Below are 18931 nucleotides of genomic sequence, written 5' to 3' on the forward strand. Positions count from 1 at the left end.
CCCCGGCTTTTGTCCTCGCCGTCCCGCCAACGTCCACACACCCCCCTGTCCCATCAAACATTGCGCTTCCTAAACAAAAGGATGTTCTAATCAGATTTATGTAGGCTCAGGTCTGTTGTGAAATGTTGTCAGTGAGCATGTGTAGTGTGTGTTTGTGTGTTACCCGACAGTGCCATTGTGTGCCCGCCGGGCAGCAAATCCCCTCTGATCACTCCTCCGAGTGGGCCCTAATCCCACTGGGCCTGTTTATGTCTTTAACGCCCCTTTCAATGGCAGCAGGATGAGAATGTGGCCCTGGCATGCTGACAGACCAAACCATCAGAGCTCCTCCCTCCTTATACCCACCACCACCACCAACACACACCACACACACACACACACAATCCCGCCAAAACAACCCACCACCTACCGCAAGCATTGCCCACTTGCCTCAGTTTGATACCAACTGAAACACTAGCCACACTGCTTTTGTCATGTATCTCCTACACTCTGGCTCACTTCCCTTCAAACTCCTATGTGCCCCCGCTGCCAGTGCAGTCCGCCTTATTTCCCATGCGCCCCTCCCTCCCTCCCTCCCTCCCTCCCTCCCTCCCTCCCTCCTCCCTGTCTGACCCGTGTCTGTAAGCCCACCAGTTGTCTTTGGTTGTCGGTTTGTTTACCTTTTTCACTAAAAGCACTGGGATTCCACACATTGCCTGCTCTGTTTGGAGAATGTTGTGCCCACAGTTGGTAGCTTCATACTGGTATTTCCACGCCACTGCTCAATTTGAGACACCTCACAATGTTTACAGTCCTCAAAAGTGGATTTTGCCATAACTTTCGGGCCAAAATGTATCTCTTACTGTAGGTGGATTGCAGAATTAAAGATTATCAACTTTTTTTTCTAAACAAAAAATACAAAATAACAAAGTCTCCCCATGTGGTTGACATAACAGTGGTAGGAAGTCACTCTTTACTCCAGCAACAGTATGCATGGCCACACAAACTCAACTTTAAGATGGAGTTTCAACTATATCTCAGATCAACAATATTATTCAGTCACAGCAGTTTGTGTTTGTTTTGGAATAGTTGTTTAGTGCAATATTTTTCAGATGGAAGAGTGGGACTAAATCTTGGTGGTTTGTTCTGTATCATTTACCAAAGTAAAAACAATTGCACAGTTGATCTTACAAACTGCATTACCTAAGAGGAAAAGGACGAATGTTTCAAATTTAGGGAAACATTGAGAACACACGTCTGATATTTGATGAGATAGAAACGTCCCAACCCAAGATGTTGGATGATTTCACTTTAGTCTAATTGCAGTGTTAATTTTGGCAGCTATTTTTGATTTAGTCTTAGTCTTAGTCTTTTGACGAAAAGGCTTATTAGTTTTGGTAACCTTTAAGTCATTTTTATCCTTCTTAGTTTTAGTCTAGTTTTAGTCTACGAAAACTAATTACATTTTAGTCTTCTCTTCTCAGGCCCAGGGACCCTGTGTTGTGTCTAAAACTGCATAATAGTCTAGCTTGCAGTACTTAGGTTGTCCATTAGATATCCCTACCAGCATAAGTCTATAGTAGGGGTTGGCAACCTTTTACTTACTTATTTTGCCCCCTCTTCCTCCAAATAAAATGTGTCTGGAGCCGTAAAACATATTTAATAAAAAAGCTAATAAAGTTTAATATAAAGTTATACTATACTAAACTATAGTTTGTTGCATTTACGAAATTATAGAACGACAATAAAGAAAACTCTTGACATTTTATTTCTAATTGTACCTGTTACAACACAGGAAAACACCGAACACTTATGAAGAGAAGAAAATACACAGGCAAGTGTAGGCCTACTTTGAAATAAATTAAACACTTTGTAGGGCTATTTGAGTCCTCCCAATATTTGTGGGAAATGTATGAAGTAAGATATAAATATATATATGAATAAAACATATAGCTGCAGCCTAATAGCTTAAAATACATATTTAGTTTTAAATGTGAAAACAAAAAATGAGAGCAGGTCAGGCTGGAGGCGGACACAGAAACTGAAGCTCGGTACAAACCACCTGCAGCTTCTGCTCTGATCAAGAAGCTGCTGCGCTGATCTCTGATCAGCTGAGACCAGAGAAACTCTGTGTTTTCACTGTTTCCACTGTCAACAATCAGTCAGTCACTGAGCGGCTGCTTCACGTGTAGGAGCTCTGATCTTGTGTCTCTGAGCGAGTGATCAGGGCAGGGGGCGGAGCCTCGGGACCGGTGCGCTATCTGGGGCACACACACAGACACACACACTCACTCTCCCGCTCCTGATACTTCATGACGGCCTGATACGCTGATGTTTAAAAAAATGATGTGACTTCGTCAACCACCAACATTTTCGTCTCGTCTCGTCAAGGAAAGTTAAAATAGATTTAGTCATAGTTTTTATTTTCAATGATCCGTTTTCGTTACATCTTCGTCATGGAAAAAAGTTTGTTAACGAATATTTTTTATCATAGTTTTCGTCAAGGAAATTAACACTGCTCCCAAGCATGGAGGTGAATCTGTAACAAATGCATCTGCACAGAAAATAAGGTGTTTATAGTGTTTTAATGTGCTTCTTTCCTCCTCCAGGTAAGATTTCTACAGGCTGCCTATCAGGGAGCAGACCATTCTTTGTTCCACCGGTTCCACAGGCTCCATCTACTAAGATTTTAATGTGCAGTTTGTGTACGGAGAGGTTATTAAAGATCAAAGTATGTTGATGATCTCTTAGGCCTCTACTACTGTGTGTACCCTGACCCAGTTAAGAGAAGAAAGGGGGATATATTTATATCTGTTATGTTTTGGGTTTCATGATGGTGCCCCCTAGTTTTAATTAGTAATCCAATGGAATGCCATTTACGGAGCCCCCAAAAGGGAAATGGAGGGGGAAAAAGTTGATGATTGAAAAAAAAGCAATATGTAGTTTTGCGAGACTTCGCCAAGGAAGCTGCGGCTGCACTCCGGCCCGAGCCTTGGTGCGCACGGCCCGACCACAGCACAACAGAGTCCGGGCAGTGTGCATGAGCTCCAGTCTTTTTAAACCCTAGTATCTATACTCCTACTTGAGTAATGAATGTGAATACTTTTGACACCTCTGTCAGTAACGCTTTTATTACCAAAATATCAAAGCAATATCAATCAAACTTATAAAAATCACACTAATTAAATAAAAGTTTTTGTTTATTTTAACTAACTAGTCCAGATTTGTTAACAGTCCATGGGAACAGAGAGGGGTGTGTCCGTTTGGTGCTCTTCGCGAAGTCCAGTGAGGCGATCTTGCTGGTTTGTGGCTTCTGCTGTTGTGCATCTGGCAAGACTGTGCTGTGGCTGCTCATGCTGAAGCCATAAGGTAGGCTCTTCAGGGGCTGCCTTTCAGAATGTTTTAGCAGTGTTGGGACATAGTATTGTTGAACAATAGATGGGAATATACATTTGTAGCACAATCCTGACCGCATATCTCTTTTGTCCTATAGCCAATATGAATGACTGAATGAATAAACATCTCAATAATAGCTCATCATTGATAAGTCATTATTAATAACGACCACACAGTGACCAACAGTAGCCGTAAGTTGGATCCAGGGGCATGTTTCACACCTAGCTGTGAAGTTGTGAATGAGTCTGGGAGGCTGAGTCCAGGAAGCTCTCCTTTGTCTTCAATCAGATCTGATCTGCTACGACTTAAAACACGTGAAGCGGGATTGGAAAAATCGCTGAATCTTCATGAAAACACCCTTCAAACGTGCCTTGCACTTTGGTTTCTTTTGTGGCGTTTTCTGTCTGCACTCATCGAATTTAATTTCGGATGCTTCTTTCACGTGTATACTGGACTTTTCCTTGTGCTTAGGTTGCATTGGTTTTTTCTTCAGACTGGATACATCTTTGATGAACGCAGCCGTGTCTTTGTGATCTGCAAGTGATTTATTGAATTCAGTGTTGGATGTTTCTTTCATTTGAATTCTGGACTTTCCATTGCGCTTAGTTTTCTGTGGTGCTTTCTGCAGATTTCCTTCAGCATTGATGGAAGCAGTAATTTCATTATGTTCTGAAAGTGAATCCTCGGATTTGGTAGAGGATGCTACCTCAATGCGTGTAGTAGACTTTGCCTCGTTCTTGGGTTTCACTGCTGGTTTCTTCAGTGTGCGCGTAGTAGACTTTGCATTGTTCTTGGGTTGCACTGGTGGTTTCTTCAGTCTGAACTCCTTACTGGTGCAAGCAGCAGATTCTTCCTGAACTGGATGTGAGGCATCCAAGTTAGTATTTGCTGCTTCTTTCATGAGAATTCTGGACTTCCCCTTGTGCTTAGATTTAGCTGGTGCTTTCTTCAGACTGGATAGAGGTTTGATGTAAGCAGCAGTTTTTTTATGATCGGAAAGTGCATCAGCGACTTTAGTAGTCGATGCTCCTTCACTCTGCACAATGAACGTTACCCTGCTCTTGGGTTTTATTGGTGGTTTCTTCAGTCTGAACTCCTTACTGGTGCAAGCAGCAGATTCTTCCTGAACTGGATGTGAGGCATCCAAGTTAGTATTTGCTGCTTCTTTCATGAGAATTCTGGACTTCCCCTTGTGCTTAGATTTAGCTGGTGCTTTCTTCAGACTGGATAGAGGTTTGATGTAAGCAGCAGTTTTTTTATGATCGGAAAGTGCATCAGCGACTTTAGTAGTCGATGCTCCTTCACTCTGCACAATGAACGTTACCCTGCTCTTGGGTTTTATTGGTGGTTTCTTCAGTCTGAACTCCTTACTGGTGCAAGCAGCAGATTCTTCCTGAACTGGATGTGAGGCATCCAAGTTAGTATTTGCTGCTTCTTTCATGAGAATTCTGGACTTCCCCTTGTGCTTAGATTTAGCTGGTGCTTTCTTCAGACTGGATAGAGGTTTGATGTAAGCAGCAATTTTTTCATGATTGGAAAGTGCATCAGCGACTTTAGTAGTCAATGCTCCTTCACTCTGCACAATGAACGTTACCCTGCTCTTGGGTTTCACTGGTGGTTTTGTCAATGTGCACTCCTTACTGGTGCAAGCGGCAGTTTCTTCCTTAACTGAATGTGAGGCATCCAAGTTAGTATTTGATGCTTCTTTCATGTGAATTGGGGACTTTAACTTAGACTTCACTGCTGGCTCCTCTAGTCTGCTTTCCTCATTGGTGGTAATACAGGTTTCTCTATCGAATCTTCCTTGTTGGGTCAAGTCACAATTTCCCAAAAAATGTTTTCTTTCAAAAAAATTATGCCAAAGAGCATTTTCTATGGTGATTCTTTTTTCCGGATCTACTTCCATCATCTGCTTGAAAAGGTTTACAAAGGCTGGCATGTCCTCATGTTCAGTAGTTTTCGGGCGATCCTTTACTATCTCATCAAGACTTTTAAACATTAAAGAAGGGTGTACCTTGTGGGTCGTTGAATGACCATTGACATGACAGTTACACTGTTCAAGTAGCTCCCATGAAACTGATTGGACGTTGTGAAAAAAAAAGTTTTTGCTGTAAATTCCAGAATTCAGCAGTTTGTCCTCTGGCTGGCCTTGCAAGCGCACCATTTCTCTAATTCGATCAAATTCACACCTTGCTGAATAAAAGTCTTTGCCAAAGAACATGAAGGCTACTATACAGCCAAGAGACCAAATGTCTACAGCCTCAGTAAGAGGGAGGCCCAGAATGACCTCAGGGGCCCTATAATCCAGGGTCTGTATTTTGTAGCCAGTGGTCAAATTTTCGACAGAAAAAGCCAAACCAAAATCTATCAGCTTCACCTTGAACGGCCAGCGTTTATGGTCAACCAACATTATGTTGTCTGGCTTGATGTCCAGATGTACCATACGTATTCTGCTGAGAGTGATGAGAGCCACTATTATCTGTTGTGTGACTTCTTGAATCTCATTCAGATACAGTGGCCTACCAGTCTCAATGATTAAATCATCAAGGGTCATGTCAAGCTTTTCAAATTCAAGTATATAACTTTCCTTGGTTACGAAATGCCTGTTAAGGCTGACTATGTTCTCATGTCGGCCATGCTTCCTGAGTTGCGTAAGAGCCTTCAACTCATTTTCAGCATACCACCCAAATTTTTTGGGAATGACCTTCACAGCAACTATCTCCTTGGTGTCTAATGTAATGCACTTGAACACTTTACCAAAAAACCCTGATCCTAGTTGCTTCAGAACCCTATATGTGTTGCAAGGAATGTCTTTGGCTGACATTTTTGCTGCTATGAAAAGTTAAACAAAAGTAAGTCCAACTGTTTGTTGCTAGCAGTTTGTTGATATGTCTAATCGATTCTTACTCTCCTTTTTTTATAATTCATAGTTCTTTATGAGGTTAGAATTTACCTTAATGTTATAGGTTAAAACTTCCCTTTAATCCTTTGATACACAAGCTATGCACACCCCTTCTAAAGGCACAACATGGGTAAAAAATGACCCTTATTGACCTACAATGTTATTTCATGCACGGCTGAGTAGTTCTTTGCTATACTTTTTGAAATCAATTAATTTCATCATTTAATATTCAAAGTATTCATTAAAAATCTTGTTTTTGTTTACCACAAATCATTATTTTCATTTTATCTTTCTCAATTTATGAACTACAATATTTTTTGTATTTTTACATCAAGTTTACACACATGGGTCAAAAATGACCCAGGTATGCGAGTGTGATTTAAAAAAAAGACATACTGTAATAATGATTTTGTTAAAAATTATTATTTTAGCAGTTATTTGGACCAAAGAAACAAATAAAGGCCATGAATTCTACTTTGTCAACGCATCTCCACTCTTTTTCATTTGCTGCTGCTGCTGCTGCTCTTTGTCCCTCTAAATTGGTGCATTTCAGAACCTCCTCAATGATGTTGTCACTAATAAATAAATCCCAGGCATCTTTCGGTGAAACTGTTGTTGAAGCAGATGCAGGTCCTGGGCAGCTCCTCAGGATGTTGTGGCTTCTTGCTCTGCCCTGAGTGGGGGGATGCTCATTCCAGTAAGACCCCTTTTTACTCAGTCTATTGGCCTGGGTCAGAGATTCCTCTTCAGAGGACTCATCAGACGAGTCTTTGATCTCATCCAAGGAGTCTTCTTCATCTAAGATAGTTTGATTTCTAGACATGCCCACAACTCCAGCTTGACCCTGTCGCACATAGTCTACTCTAGGTCATCAGCACCAGAGATGTCAGACTCCGAATCAGGATCAAGAATTCCTTCATCTTCATCCTGTTCTTCATTTAGCATCTCTACGACCATTTCAGCTGTTAATCTGGAATGACTGTGACGAGCCATACTAACACTGTGGACAAAGAAAATCTAAATAATAATTTCAACTATCAGTTGATAAAGTATACAGAATACAGAATACTGTTCTATTTAGGGCCCGAGCTGAAATTAGCTAACATAGCTAATAATATTGGACATATTTCTCTTTTTCAACAGTAGAGGGAAGTAATGTTCAAATGTTATGTGCTGTAATTTTTTCACAAGATATCAAATATTTTCTTAGGTAAAACAATTGTAAAATAAGACTTACACGAATCAGATGTGCAAAAGCAGCCGGTTTTGTTCTGACAAGTAGTTCTTACAAGTGTGTGGCATATGAAAAGTTGTCCACAGTAAACATGTTCCTAACTAGAAACATTTACAAATGAAAGGTTCCTATCAAATTCACACTTGCATATATGGATTATTTTTGACCCATGTGTGTAAACTTGATGTAGTAATACAAACACTATTTTTGTTAAAAAATGAAGACAGAGATAATGAAAATAATGATTTGTGGTAATCAAAAACAAGATATTTTAATGAATACTTTGTAATATTAAATTATTAAATAAATAGATTTTAAAAGATATAGCAAAGAAGCACAGCCATGCATGAAATAACGTGTGAAATGAATACGGGTCATTTTTTGACCCATGTTGTGCCTTAGAAGGGTAGTGATACAAAAATGTATTGAGGATTTCCTGGAATTCTGAATGATGAAATAAATTTATTGCAAAGATATTTACAATTAAACTTAGCTTGAGATTGTTCAAGGCATGTGATGACTGAAAATAAAAACAAATATAAATACAATTTCTAAAAATTTTAGGACTGCAAAGCAGCACTGAGCGGGCCTGAGCACATGAATTTTTAAGTGTTGCATCGTTTTGCCTGAAAATTGTGTAACCATCACATGGAGACTGGTTATTATAATGTAACTAAAAATAATTATACTAACTGAGTGTGTGTATCCCTGTTAGTCAGATCATCCAAGAAATGGCGATCTGTCTTTCTTTTCTCATACTGCACAGAAACCTGCACTCCAACATCATTCACTGCTGGCCACTCAGTGACAGCGGTTAAATCCAGTGTAAAATCATGAGACTTCAGCTGTTGTTGTCACAGGGAACCTATCATGTTTCAACCTAGAAGAATTATAATTTTATAATGTATCCAAAAGCAGAGGGAGGAAGTGTGTTTTTTTCGCATATTAAATGCTTTAAAATAGCTACTTTCAAACTGCTGCCTCCCAAGCATAATATAATATAATATAGCTATTTTTGATTTAGTCTTAGTCTTTTGACGAAAATGCATATTAGTTTTGGTCACATTTAGTCATTTTTATCCTTCTTAGTTTTAGTCTAGTTTTAGTCGATGAAAACTAATTACATTTTAGATTAGTTTTAGTCACATTTAATTGCCACATTAAACTCCTTTTCTTCCCTTCTCAGGCCCAGGGACCCTGTGTTGTGTCTAAAACTGCATAATAGTCTAGCTTGCAGTAAGTTGTCCATTAGATATCCCTACCGGCATAAGTCTATAGCAGGGGTTGGCAACCTTTTACTTTCAAAAGAGTAATTTTGCCCCCTCTTCCCCCGAATAAAATTTGTCTGGAGCCACAAAACATGTTTGATAACAAAGCTAATAAAGTTTAATATAAAGTTATACTATACTAAACTATAGTTTGCTGCTTTTACGAAATTATAGAAGGACAATAAAGAAAACTCTTGACATTTTATTGCTATTTGTACCTGTTACAACAAAGGAAAACACCGAACACTTATGAAGAGAAGAAAATACACAGGCAAGTGTAGGTCTACTTTGAAATAAATTAAACACAGAACTATGTAGGGCTATTTGAGTCCTCCCAATATTTGTGGGAAATGTATGAAATAAGAAGTACACTATTTTGAAATAAATAAAACATATAGCTGCAGCCTAATAGCTTAAAAATATATATTTAGTTTTAAATGTGAAAACAAAAAATGAGAGCAGGTCAGGCTGGAGGCGGACACAGAAACTGAAGCTCGGTACAAACCACCTGCAGCTTTTGCTCTGATCAAGAAGCTGCTGCGCTGATCGCTGATCAGCTGAGACCAGAGAAACTCTGTGTTTTCACTGTTTCCACTGTCAACAATCAGTCAGTCACTGAGCGGCTGCTTCACGTGTAGGAGCTCTGATCTTGTGTCTCTGAGCGTGTGATCAGGGCAGGGGGCGGAGCCTCGGGACCGGTGCGCTATCTGGGGCACACACACAGACACACACACTCACTCTCCCGCTCCTGATACTTCATGACGGCCTGATACGCTGATGTTTAAAAAAATGATGTGACTTAGTCAACCACCAACATTTTCGTCTCGTCTCGTCAAGGAAAGTTAAAATAGATTTAGTCATAGCTTTTATTTTCAATGATCCGTTTTCGTTACATCTTCGTCATGGAAAAAAGTTTGTTAACGAATATTTTTTATCATAGTTTTCGTCAAGGAAATTAACACTGCTCCCAAGCACGGAGGTGAATCTGTAACAAATGCATCTGCACAGAAAATAAGGTGTTTATAGTGTTTTAATGTGCTTCTTTCCTCCTCCAGGTAAGATTTCTACAGGCTGCCTATCAGGGAGCAGACCATTCTTTGTTCCACCGGTTCCACAGGCTCCATCTACTAAGATTTGAATGTGCAGTTTGTGTACGGAGAGGTTATTAAAGATCAAAGTATGTTGATGATCTCTTAGGCCTCTACTACTGTGTGTACCCTGACCCAGTTAAGAGAAGAAAGGGGGATATATTTATATCTGTTATGTTTTGGGTTTCATGATGGTGCCCCCTAGTTTTAATTAGTAATCCAATGGAATGCCATTTACGGAGCCCCCAAAAGGGAAATGGAGGGGGAAAAAGTTGATGATTGAAAAAAAAGCAATATGTAGTTTTGCGAGACTTCGCCAAGGAAGCTGCGGCTGCACTCCGGCCCGAGCCTTGGTGCGCACGGCCCGACCACAGCACAACAGAGTCCGGGCAGTGTGCATGAGCTCCACCAGCAGAGCCAGAGGGTGCACAGGACGCCCCGCGGTCCCCGCTAGTCCTGGAGCAAAGGTTTTTGAGACCATCCAAAAAAAACTTAGATGGTGACCATGTTTTGATACAGGCAATCACCCCTTGGCTTTATTGGTAAAATCTGTTAAAGAGTAAATACTTCTGACTTTAAATGCTTCTGATTTGCTCCTTTCTCTCTAACACCACTGTCTATACATGGGTGACAAGGTACAGTGCAGGTGTGTTGAGTTTGTTTCTCTTGTTCTGCTGCTGTCAGTCAAACCCAGACACCGACATGAGGAGTGTTTTTTTATATAAACCCTTATCAAACAAAAATATGGCCCATTCCATTTAATTCTTGTTCTAAGGTGTGTTTAAGGGTTTAGTTATTGTTAAGGAGAATTATGGTCAAATGCTGATATCTTCTCAATCTTTCACTGATCTTAACCCAGGTATATGTGGGCCACTTCAGGCAATAATGTGGCATTCCCCTTACATTACTTTCACTTTTATACTTTAAGTAGTTTTGAAACCAGTACTTTTACACTTTTACTTAAGTACAAAGCTTGAGTTGATACTTCAACTTCTATAGAAGTCTTTTTAAACCCTAGTATCTATACTCCTACTTGAGTAATGAATGTGAATACTTTTGACACCTCTGTCAGTAACGCCTTTATTACCAAAATATCAAAGCAATATCAATCAAACTTATAAAAATCACACTAATTAAATAAAAGTTTTTGTTTATTTTAACTAACTAGTCCAGATTTGTTAACAGTCCATGGGAACAGAGAGGGGTGTGTCCGTTTGGTGCTCTTCGCGAAGTCCAGTGAGGCGATCTTGCTGGTTTGTGGCTTCTGCTGTTGTGCATCTGGCAAGACTGTGCCGTGGCTGCTCATGCTGAAGCCATAAGGTAGGCTCTTCAGGGGCTGCCTTTCAGAATGTTTTAGCAGTGTTGGGACATAGTATTGGTGAACAATAGATGGGAATATACATTTGTAGCACAATCCTGACCGCATATCTCTTTTGTCCTATAGCCAATATGAATGACTGAATGAATAAACATCTCAATAATAGCTCATCATTGATAAGTCATTATTAATAACGACCACACAGTGACCAACAGTAGCCGTAAGTTGGATCCAGGGGCATGTTTCACACCTAGCTGTGAAGTTGTGAATGAGTCTGGGAGGCTGAGTCCAGGAAGCTCTCCTTTGTCTTCAATCAGATCTGATCTGCTACGACTTAAAACACGTGAAGCGGGATTGGAAAAATCGCTGAATCTTCATGAAAACACCCTTCAAACGTGCCTTGCACTTTGGTTTCTTTTGTGGCGTTTTCTGTCTGCACTCATCGAATTTAATTTCGGATGCTTCTTTCACGTGTATTCTGGACTTTTCCTTGTGCTTAGGTTGCATTGGTTTTTTCTTCAGACTGGATACATCTTTGATGAACGCAGCCGTGTCTTTGTGATCTGCAAGTGACTTATTGAATTCAGTGTTGGATGTTTCTTTCATTTGAATTCTGGACTTTCCATTGCGCTTAGTTTTCTGTGGTGCTTTCTGCAGATTTCCTTCAGCATTGATGGAAGCAGTAATTTCATTATGTTCTGAAAGTGAATCCTCGGATTTGGTAGAGGATGCTACCTCAATGCGTGTAGTAGACTTTGCCTCGTTCTTGGGTTTCACTGCTGGTTTCTTCAGTGTGCGCGTAGTAGACTTTGCATTGTTCTTGGGTTGCACTGGTGGTTTCTTCAGTCTGAACTCCTTACTGGTGCAAGCAGCAGATTCTTCCTGAACTGGATGTGAGGCATCCAAGTTAGTATTTGCTGCTTCTTTCATGAGAATTCTGGACTTCCCCTTGTGCTTAGATTTAGCTGGTGCTTTCTTCAGACTGGATAGAGGTTTGATGTAAGCAGCAGTTTTTTTATGATCGGAAAGTGCATCAGCGACTTTAGTAGTCGATGCTCCTTCACTCTGCACAATGAACGTTACCCTGCTCTTGGGTTTTATTGGTGGTTTCTTCAGTCTGAACTCCTTACTGGTGCAAGCAGCAGATTCTTCCTGAACTGGATGTGAGGCATCCAAGTTAGTATTTGCTGCTTCTTTCATGAGAATTCTGGACTTCCCCTTGTGCTTAGATTTAGCTGGTGCTTTCTTCAGACTGGATAGAGGTTTGATGTAAGCAGCAGTTTTTTTATGATCGGAAAGTGCATCAGCGACTTTAGTAGTCGATGCTCCTTCACTCTGCACAATGAACGTTACCCTGCTCTTGGGTTTTATTGGTGGTTTCTTCAGTCTGAACTCCTTACTGGTGCAAGCAGCAGATTCTTCCTGAACTGGATGTGAGGCATCCAAGTTAGTATTTGCTGCTTCTTTCATGAGAATTCTGGACTTCCCCTTGTGCTTAGATTTAGCTGGTGCTTTCTTCAGACTGGATAGAGGTTTGATGTAAGCAGCAGTTTTTTTATGATCGGAAAGTGCATCAGCGACTTTAGTAGTCAATGCTCCTTCACTCTGCACAATGAACGTTACCCTGCTCTTGGGTTTCACTGGTGGTTTTGTCAATGTGCACTCCTTACTGGTGCAAGCGGCAGTTTCTTCCTTAACTGAATGTGAGGCATCCAAGTTAGTATTTGATGCTTCTTTCATGTGAATTGGGGACTTTAACTTAGACTTCACTGCTGGCTCCTCTAGTCTGCTTTCCTCATTGGTGGTAATACAGGTTTCTCTATCGAATCTTCCTTGTTGGGTCAAGTCACAATTTCCCAAAAAATGTTTTCTTTCAAAAAAATTATGCCAAAGAGCATTTTCTATGGTGATTCTTTTTTCCGGATCTACTTCCATCATCTGCTTGAAAAGGTTTACAAAGGCTGGCATGTCCTCATGTTCAGTAGTTTTCGGGCGATCCTTTACTATCTCATCAAGACTTTTAAACATTAAAGAAGGGTGTACCTTGTGGGTCGTTGAATGACCATTGACATGACAGTTACACTGTTCAAGTAGCTCCCATGAAACTGATTGGACGTTGTGAAAAAAAAAGTTTTTGCTGTAAATTCCAGAATTCAGCAGTTTGTCCTCTGGCTGGCCTTGCAAGCGCACCATTTCTCTAATTCGATCAAATTCACACCTTGCTGAATAAAAGTCTTTGCCAAAGAACATGAAGGCTACTATACAGCCAAGAGACCAAATGTCTACAGCCTCAGTAAGAGGGAGGCCCAGAATGACTTCAGGGGCCCTATAATCCAGGGTCTGTATTTTGTAGCCAGTGGTCAGATTTTCGACAGAAAAAGCCAAACCAAAATCTATCAGCTTCACCTTGAACGGCCAGCGTTTATGGTCAACCAACATTATGTTGTCTGGCTTGATGTCCAGATGTACCATACGTATTCTGCTGAGAGTGATGAGAGCCACTATTATCTGTTGTGTGACTTCTTGAATCTCATTCAGATACAGTGGCCTACCAGTCTCAATGATTAAATCATCAAGGGTCATGTCAAGCTTTTCAAATTCAAGTATATAACTTTCCTTGGTTACGAAATGCCTGTTAAGGCTGACTATGTTCTCATGTCGGCCATGCTTCCTGAGTTGCGTAAGAGCCTTCAACTCATTTTCAGCATACCACCCAAATTTTTTGGGAATGACCTTCACAGCAACTATCTCCTTGGTGTCTAATGTAATGCACTTGAACACTTTACCAAAAAACCCTGATCCTAGTTGCTTCAGAACCCTATATGTGTTGCAAGGAATGTCTTTGGCTGACATTTTTGCTGCTATGAAAAGTTAAACAAAAGTAAGTCCAACTGTTTGTTGCTAGCAGTTTGTTGATATGTCTAATCGATTCTTACTCTCCTTTTTTTATAATTCATAGTTCTTTATGAGGTTAGAATTTACCTTAATGTTATAGGTTAAAACTTCCCTTTAATCCTTTGATACACAAGCTATGCACACCCCTTCTAAAGGCACAACATGGGTAAAAAATGACCCTTATTGACCTACAATGTTATTTCATGCACGGCTGAGTAGTTCTTTGCTATACTTTTGGAAATCAATTAATTTCATCATTTAATATTCAAAGTATTCATTAAAAATCTTGTTTTTGTTTACCACAAATCATTATTTTCATTTTATCTTTCTCAATTTATGAACTACAATATTTTTTGTATTTTTACATCAAGTTTACACACATGGGTCAAAAATGACCCAGGTATGCGAGTGTGATTTAAAAAAAAAGACATACTGTAATAATGATTTTGTTAAAAATTATTATTTTAGCAGTTATTTGGACCAAAGAAACAAATAAAGGCCATGAATTCTACTTTGTCAACGCATCTCCACTCTTTTTCATTTGCTGCTGCTGCTGCTGCTCTTTGTCCCTCTAAATTGGTGCATTTCAGAACCTCCTCAATGATGTTGTCACTAATAAATAAATCCCAGGCATCTTTCGGTGAAACTGTTGTTGAAGCAGATGCAGGTCCTGGGCAGCTCCTCAGGATGTTGTGGCTTCTTGCTCTGCCCTGAGTGGGGGGATGCTCATTCCAGTAAGACCCCTTTTTACTCAGTCTATTGGCCTGGGTCAGAGATTCCTCTTCAGAGGACTCATCAGACGAGTCTTTGATCTCATCCAAGGAGTCTTCTTCATCTAAGATAGTTTGATTTCTAGACATGCCCACAACTCCAGCTTGACCCTGTCGCACATAGTCTACTCTAGGTCATCAGCACCAGAGATGTCAGACTCCGAATCAGGATCAAGAATTCCTTCATCTTCATCCTGTTCTTCATTTAGCACCTCTACGACCATTTCAGCTGTTAATCTGGAATGACTGTGACGAGCCATACTAACACTGTGGACAAAGAAAATCTAAATAATAATTTCAACTATCAGTTGATAAAGTATACAGAATACAAAATACTGTTCTATTTAGGGCCCGAGCTGAAATTAGCTAACATAGCTAATAATATTGGACATATTTCTCTTTTTCAACAGTAGAGGAAAGTAATGTTCAAATGTTATGTGCTGTAATTTTTTCACAAGATATCAAATATTTTCTTAGGTAAAACAATTGTAAAATAAGACTTACACGAATCAGATGTGCAAAAGCAGCCGGTTTTGTTCTGACAAGTAGTTCTTACAAGTGTGTGGCATATGAAAAGTTGTCCACAGTAAACATGTTCCTAACTAGAAACATTTACAAATGAAAGGTTCCTATCAAATTCACACTTGCATACATGGATTATTTTTGACCCATGTGTGTAAACTTGATGTAGTAATACAAACACTATTTTTGTTAAAAAATGAAGACAGAGATAATGAAAATAAGGATTTGTGGTAATCAAAAACAAGATATTTTAATGAATACTTTGTAATATTAAATTATTAAATAAATAGATTTTAAAAGATATAGCAAAGAAGCACAGCCATGCATGAAATAACGTGTGAAATGAATACGGGTCATTTTTTGACCCATGTTGTGCCTTAGAAGGGTAGTGATACAAAAATGTATTGAGGATTTCCTGGAATTCTGAATGATGAAATAAATTTATTGCAAAGATATTTACAATTAAACTTAGCTTGAGATTGTTCAAGGCATGTGATGACTGAAAATAAAGACAAATATAAATACAATTTCTAAAAATTTTAGGACTGCAAAGCAGCACTGAGCGGGCCCGAGCACATGAATTTTTAAGTGTTGCATCGTTTTGCCTGAAAATTGTGTAACCATCACATGGAGACTGGTTATTATAATGTAACTAAAAATAATTATACTAACTGAGTGTGTGTATCCCTGTTAGTCAGATCATCCAAGAAATGGCGATCTGTCTTTCTTTTCTCATACTGCACAGAAACCTGCACTCCAACATCATTCACTGCTGGCCACTCAGTGACGGCGGTTAAATCCAGTGTAAAATCATGAGACTTCAGCTGTTGTTGTCACAGGGAACCTATCATGTTTCAACCTAGAAGAATTATAATTATATAATGTATCCAAAAGCAGAGGGAGGAAGTGTGTTTTTTTCGCATATTAAATGCTTTAAAATAGCTACTTTCAAACTGCTGCCTCCCAAGCATAATATAATATAATATAGCTATTTTTGATTTAGTCTTAGTCTTTTGACGAAAATGCATATTAGTTTTAGACACATTTAATCATTTTTATCCTTCTTAGTTTTAGTCTAGTTTTAGTCGACGAAAACTAATTACATTTTAGACTAGTTTTAGTCACATTTAATTGCCACATTAAACTCATTTTCTTCCCTTCTCAGGCCCAGGGACCCTGTGTTGTGTCTAAAACTGCATAATAGTCTAGCTTGCAGTAAGTTGTCCATTAGATATCCCTACCGGCATAAGTCTATAGCAGGGGTTGGCAACCTTTTACTTTCAAAAGAGTAATTTTGCCCCCTCTTCCCCCGAATAAAATTTGTCTGGAGCCACAAAACATGTTTGATAACAAAGCTAATAAAGTTTAATATAAAGTTATACTATACTAAACTATAGTTTGCTGCTTTTACGAAATTATAGAAGGACAATAAAGAAAACTCTTGACATTTTATTGCTATTTGTACCTGTTACAACAAAGGAAAACACCGAACACTTATGAAGAGAAGAAAATACACAGGCAAGTGTAGGTCTACTTTGAAATAAATTAAACACAGAACTATGTAGGGCTATTTGAGTCCTCCCAATATTTGTGGGAAATGTATGAAATAAGAAGTACACTATTTTGAAATAAATAAAACATATAGCTGCAGCCTAATAGCTTAAAAATATATATTTAGTTTTAAATGTGAAAACAAAAAATGAGAGCAGGTCAGGCTGGAGGCGGACACAGAAACTGAAGCTCGGTACAAACCACCTGCAGCTTCTGCTCTGATCAAGAAGCTGCTGCGCTGATCGCTGATCAGCTGAGACCAGAGAAACTCTGTGTTTTCACTGTTTCCACTGTTAAGAAGCAGCCGGTGCACGTGAACGAGCGTTGATCTTGTGTTTCTGAGCGAGTGAGAGGGGCGGGGGCGGAGCCTCGGGACCGGTGCGCTCTCTGGGGCGCACAGTCACTCACACACACACACACACACACACACACACACACAAACACACACACACTCACTCGCCCGCTCCTGATACTTCATGACGGCCTGACACGATGATGTTTAAAAAAATTATTATGACTTAGTCAACCACCAACATTTTCGTCTCGTCTCGTCAACGAAAGTTAAAATAGATTCAGTCATAGTTTTTATTTTCAAAGATCCGTTTTCGTTACGTCTTCATCTCGTCTTAGTCATGGTAAAAAGATCGTTAACGACTAGTTTCCGTCATAGTTTTCGTCAACGAAATTAACACTGTCTAGTTGTCTCTCTCCCTGCCCTTTGTGCAGCATGTGTGGACGGACCTCACTTCTCTAGAACATGGTGTTCTGAGTAATTTAGGCTGATAAACAGCTGAAACTCAAAGCGACATGTTTCTTTTTATGTCCGTTGAGGTCACATCATTAACACAACATAAAAGAGACTACATTTTGAATCCCCCTGTTTACATGCACTTCTAATGGAAACGATGTACGAAAATATTAACACGTTTCAAGCTGAGTTTTCTCATTTTTCTCATGATTTGGTCTGAAAGGAGCCAAGAACTACAACCTCATCTTTGCTACCTGTGCACCTTGCTGGTAGGTCAGTTACACAATTCTGTGAACTTTAAAACAAGCTCTATACTGGTTCCATCGCCCATGTGCATGCTGCTGCTGCGGCACAGCCTACACTGATGGAGCAGCATGGATGATGTGATGCATCTCACACATGGACTTACGCAAGCTCCAACCTCCCACTATGCGCACTCCCAGCTCCATGCAGCCCGAGTCCAATGACTCACAAGAAGCACATGTCACCATCATTGCATAATTTAGGTCAAACACACATGCAACCACCTGCCAAGAACATCGTCTCTTACCGCGGTGTGATCTGTCTCTGTATTTTCCAGTGGCGTCCCGTTACATCGACCTACAGCCGCATCTCTGGCCGTATAAATACAGGCAGACACCGGTGGGAGGATCCACGCGACTGTCCGGGATGTTGCACAAGATGAGAAGCCAATCTCGTCATCACATACGCGCGCACGCACGTATACCTCCGTGCAGTTGAAACCGAGCAGACCAGGTAGTTTCAGGTCGGATCAGCCTGAGAATCCAGATCTCCGCTGTCCTGTATGTGTGTGTCTCTGTATGTGTGTGCTAGGCTCTGTATGTGTGTGTGTGTGTGTGTGTGTGTGTGTGTGTGTGTGTGTGTGGTGCGTATGTGTGATATAAAGAGAAACCGGGTCCTGCGCGCTTTTGTCCTCACATGCGCATCTCACGCTGCACTGGCAGGCGCGTGCACGTCGGGAGGAGGATAGAGGCGGAAGATGCTGAGCAGCAGAAGCAGCATCATCTTCCTGTTCACACTCCTGCTTGTAAGAAACACGTGGCTCCCTTATGCTACTTATGTCAAGAATGTTTTGTACATTAAAGGGATAGTTCACCCAAAAATGTAAATTCACCCATTATCTACTCACCACGATGACAATGGACAGCTTAAGTGTTATTATCCTTATACTTAGGTGACTGCGGTCAAGCCAGCCGACACTCGTGTCTCTGTGGTCAAATCCGCCGACACAGAAATTCT

The 18931-nt window shown here is 40.1% G+C and overlaps 1 protein-coding gene across 1 annotated transcript in view; it reads right to left on the bottom strand.

Annotated features, from left to right (window-relative positions):
* osgin2 (oxidative stress induced growth inhibitor family member 2) overlaps nucleotides 1-18340 on the bottom strand; it is a 23176-nt gene extending 4836 nt beyond the window's left edge. The window contains exon 1 of the mRNA XM_053432999.1: nucleotides 18222-18340. The gene's annotated coding sequence lies outside the window, so the exon portion shown is untranslated. The remainder of the gene's footprint in view (nucleotides 1-18221) is intronic.
* Nucleotides 18341-18931: the final 591 nt, after the last annotated feature.

This window comes from Pleuronectes platessa, chromosome 10 (genome assembly GCF_947347685.1).
Source record: "Pleuronectes platessa chromosome 10, fPlePla1.1, whole genome shotgun sequence".
Lineage (NCBI taxonomy): Eukaryota > Metazoa > Chordata > Actinopteri > Pleuronectiformes > Pleuronectidae > Pleuronectes > Pleuronectes platessa.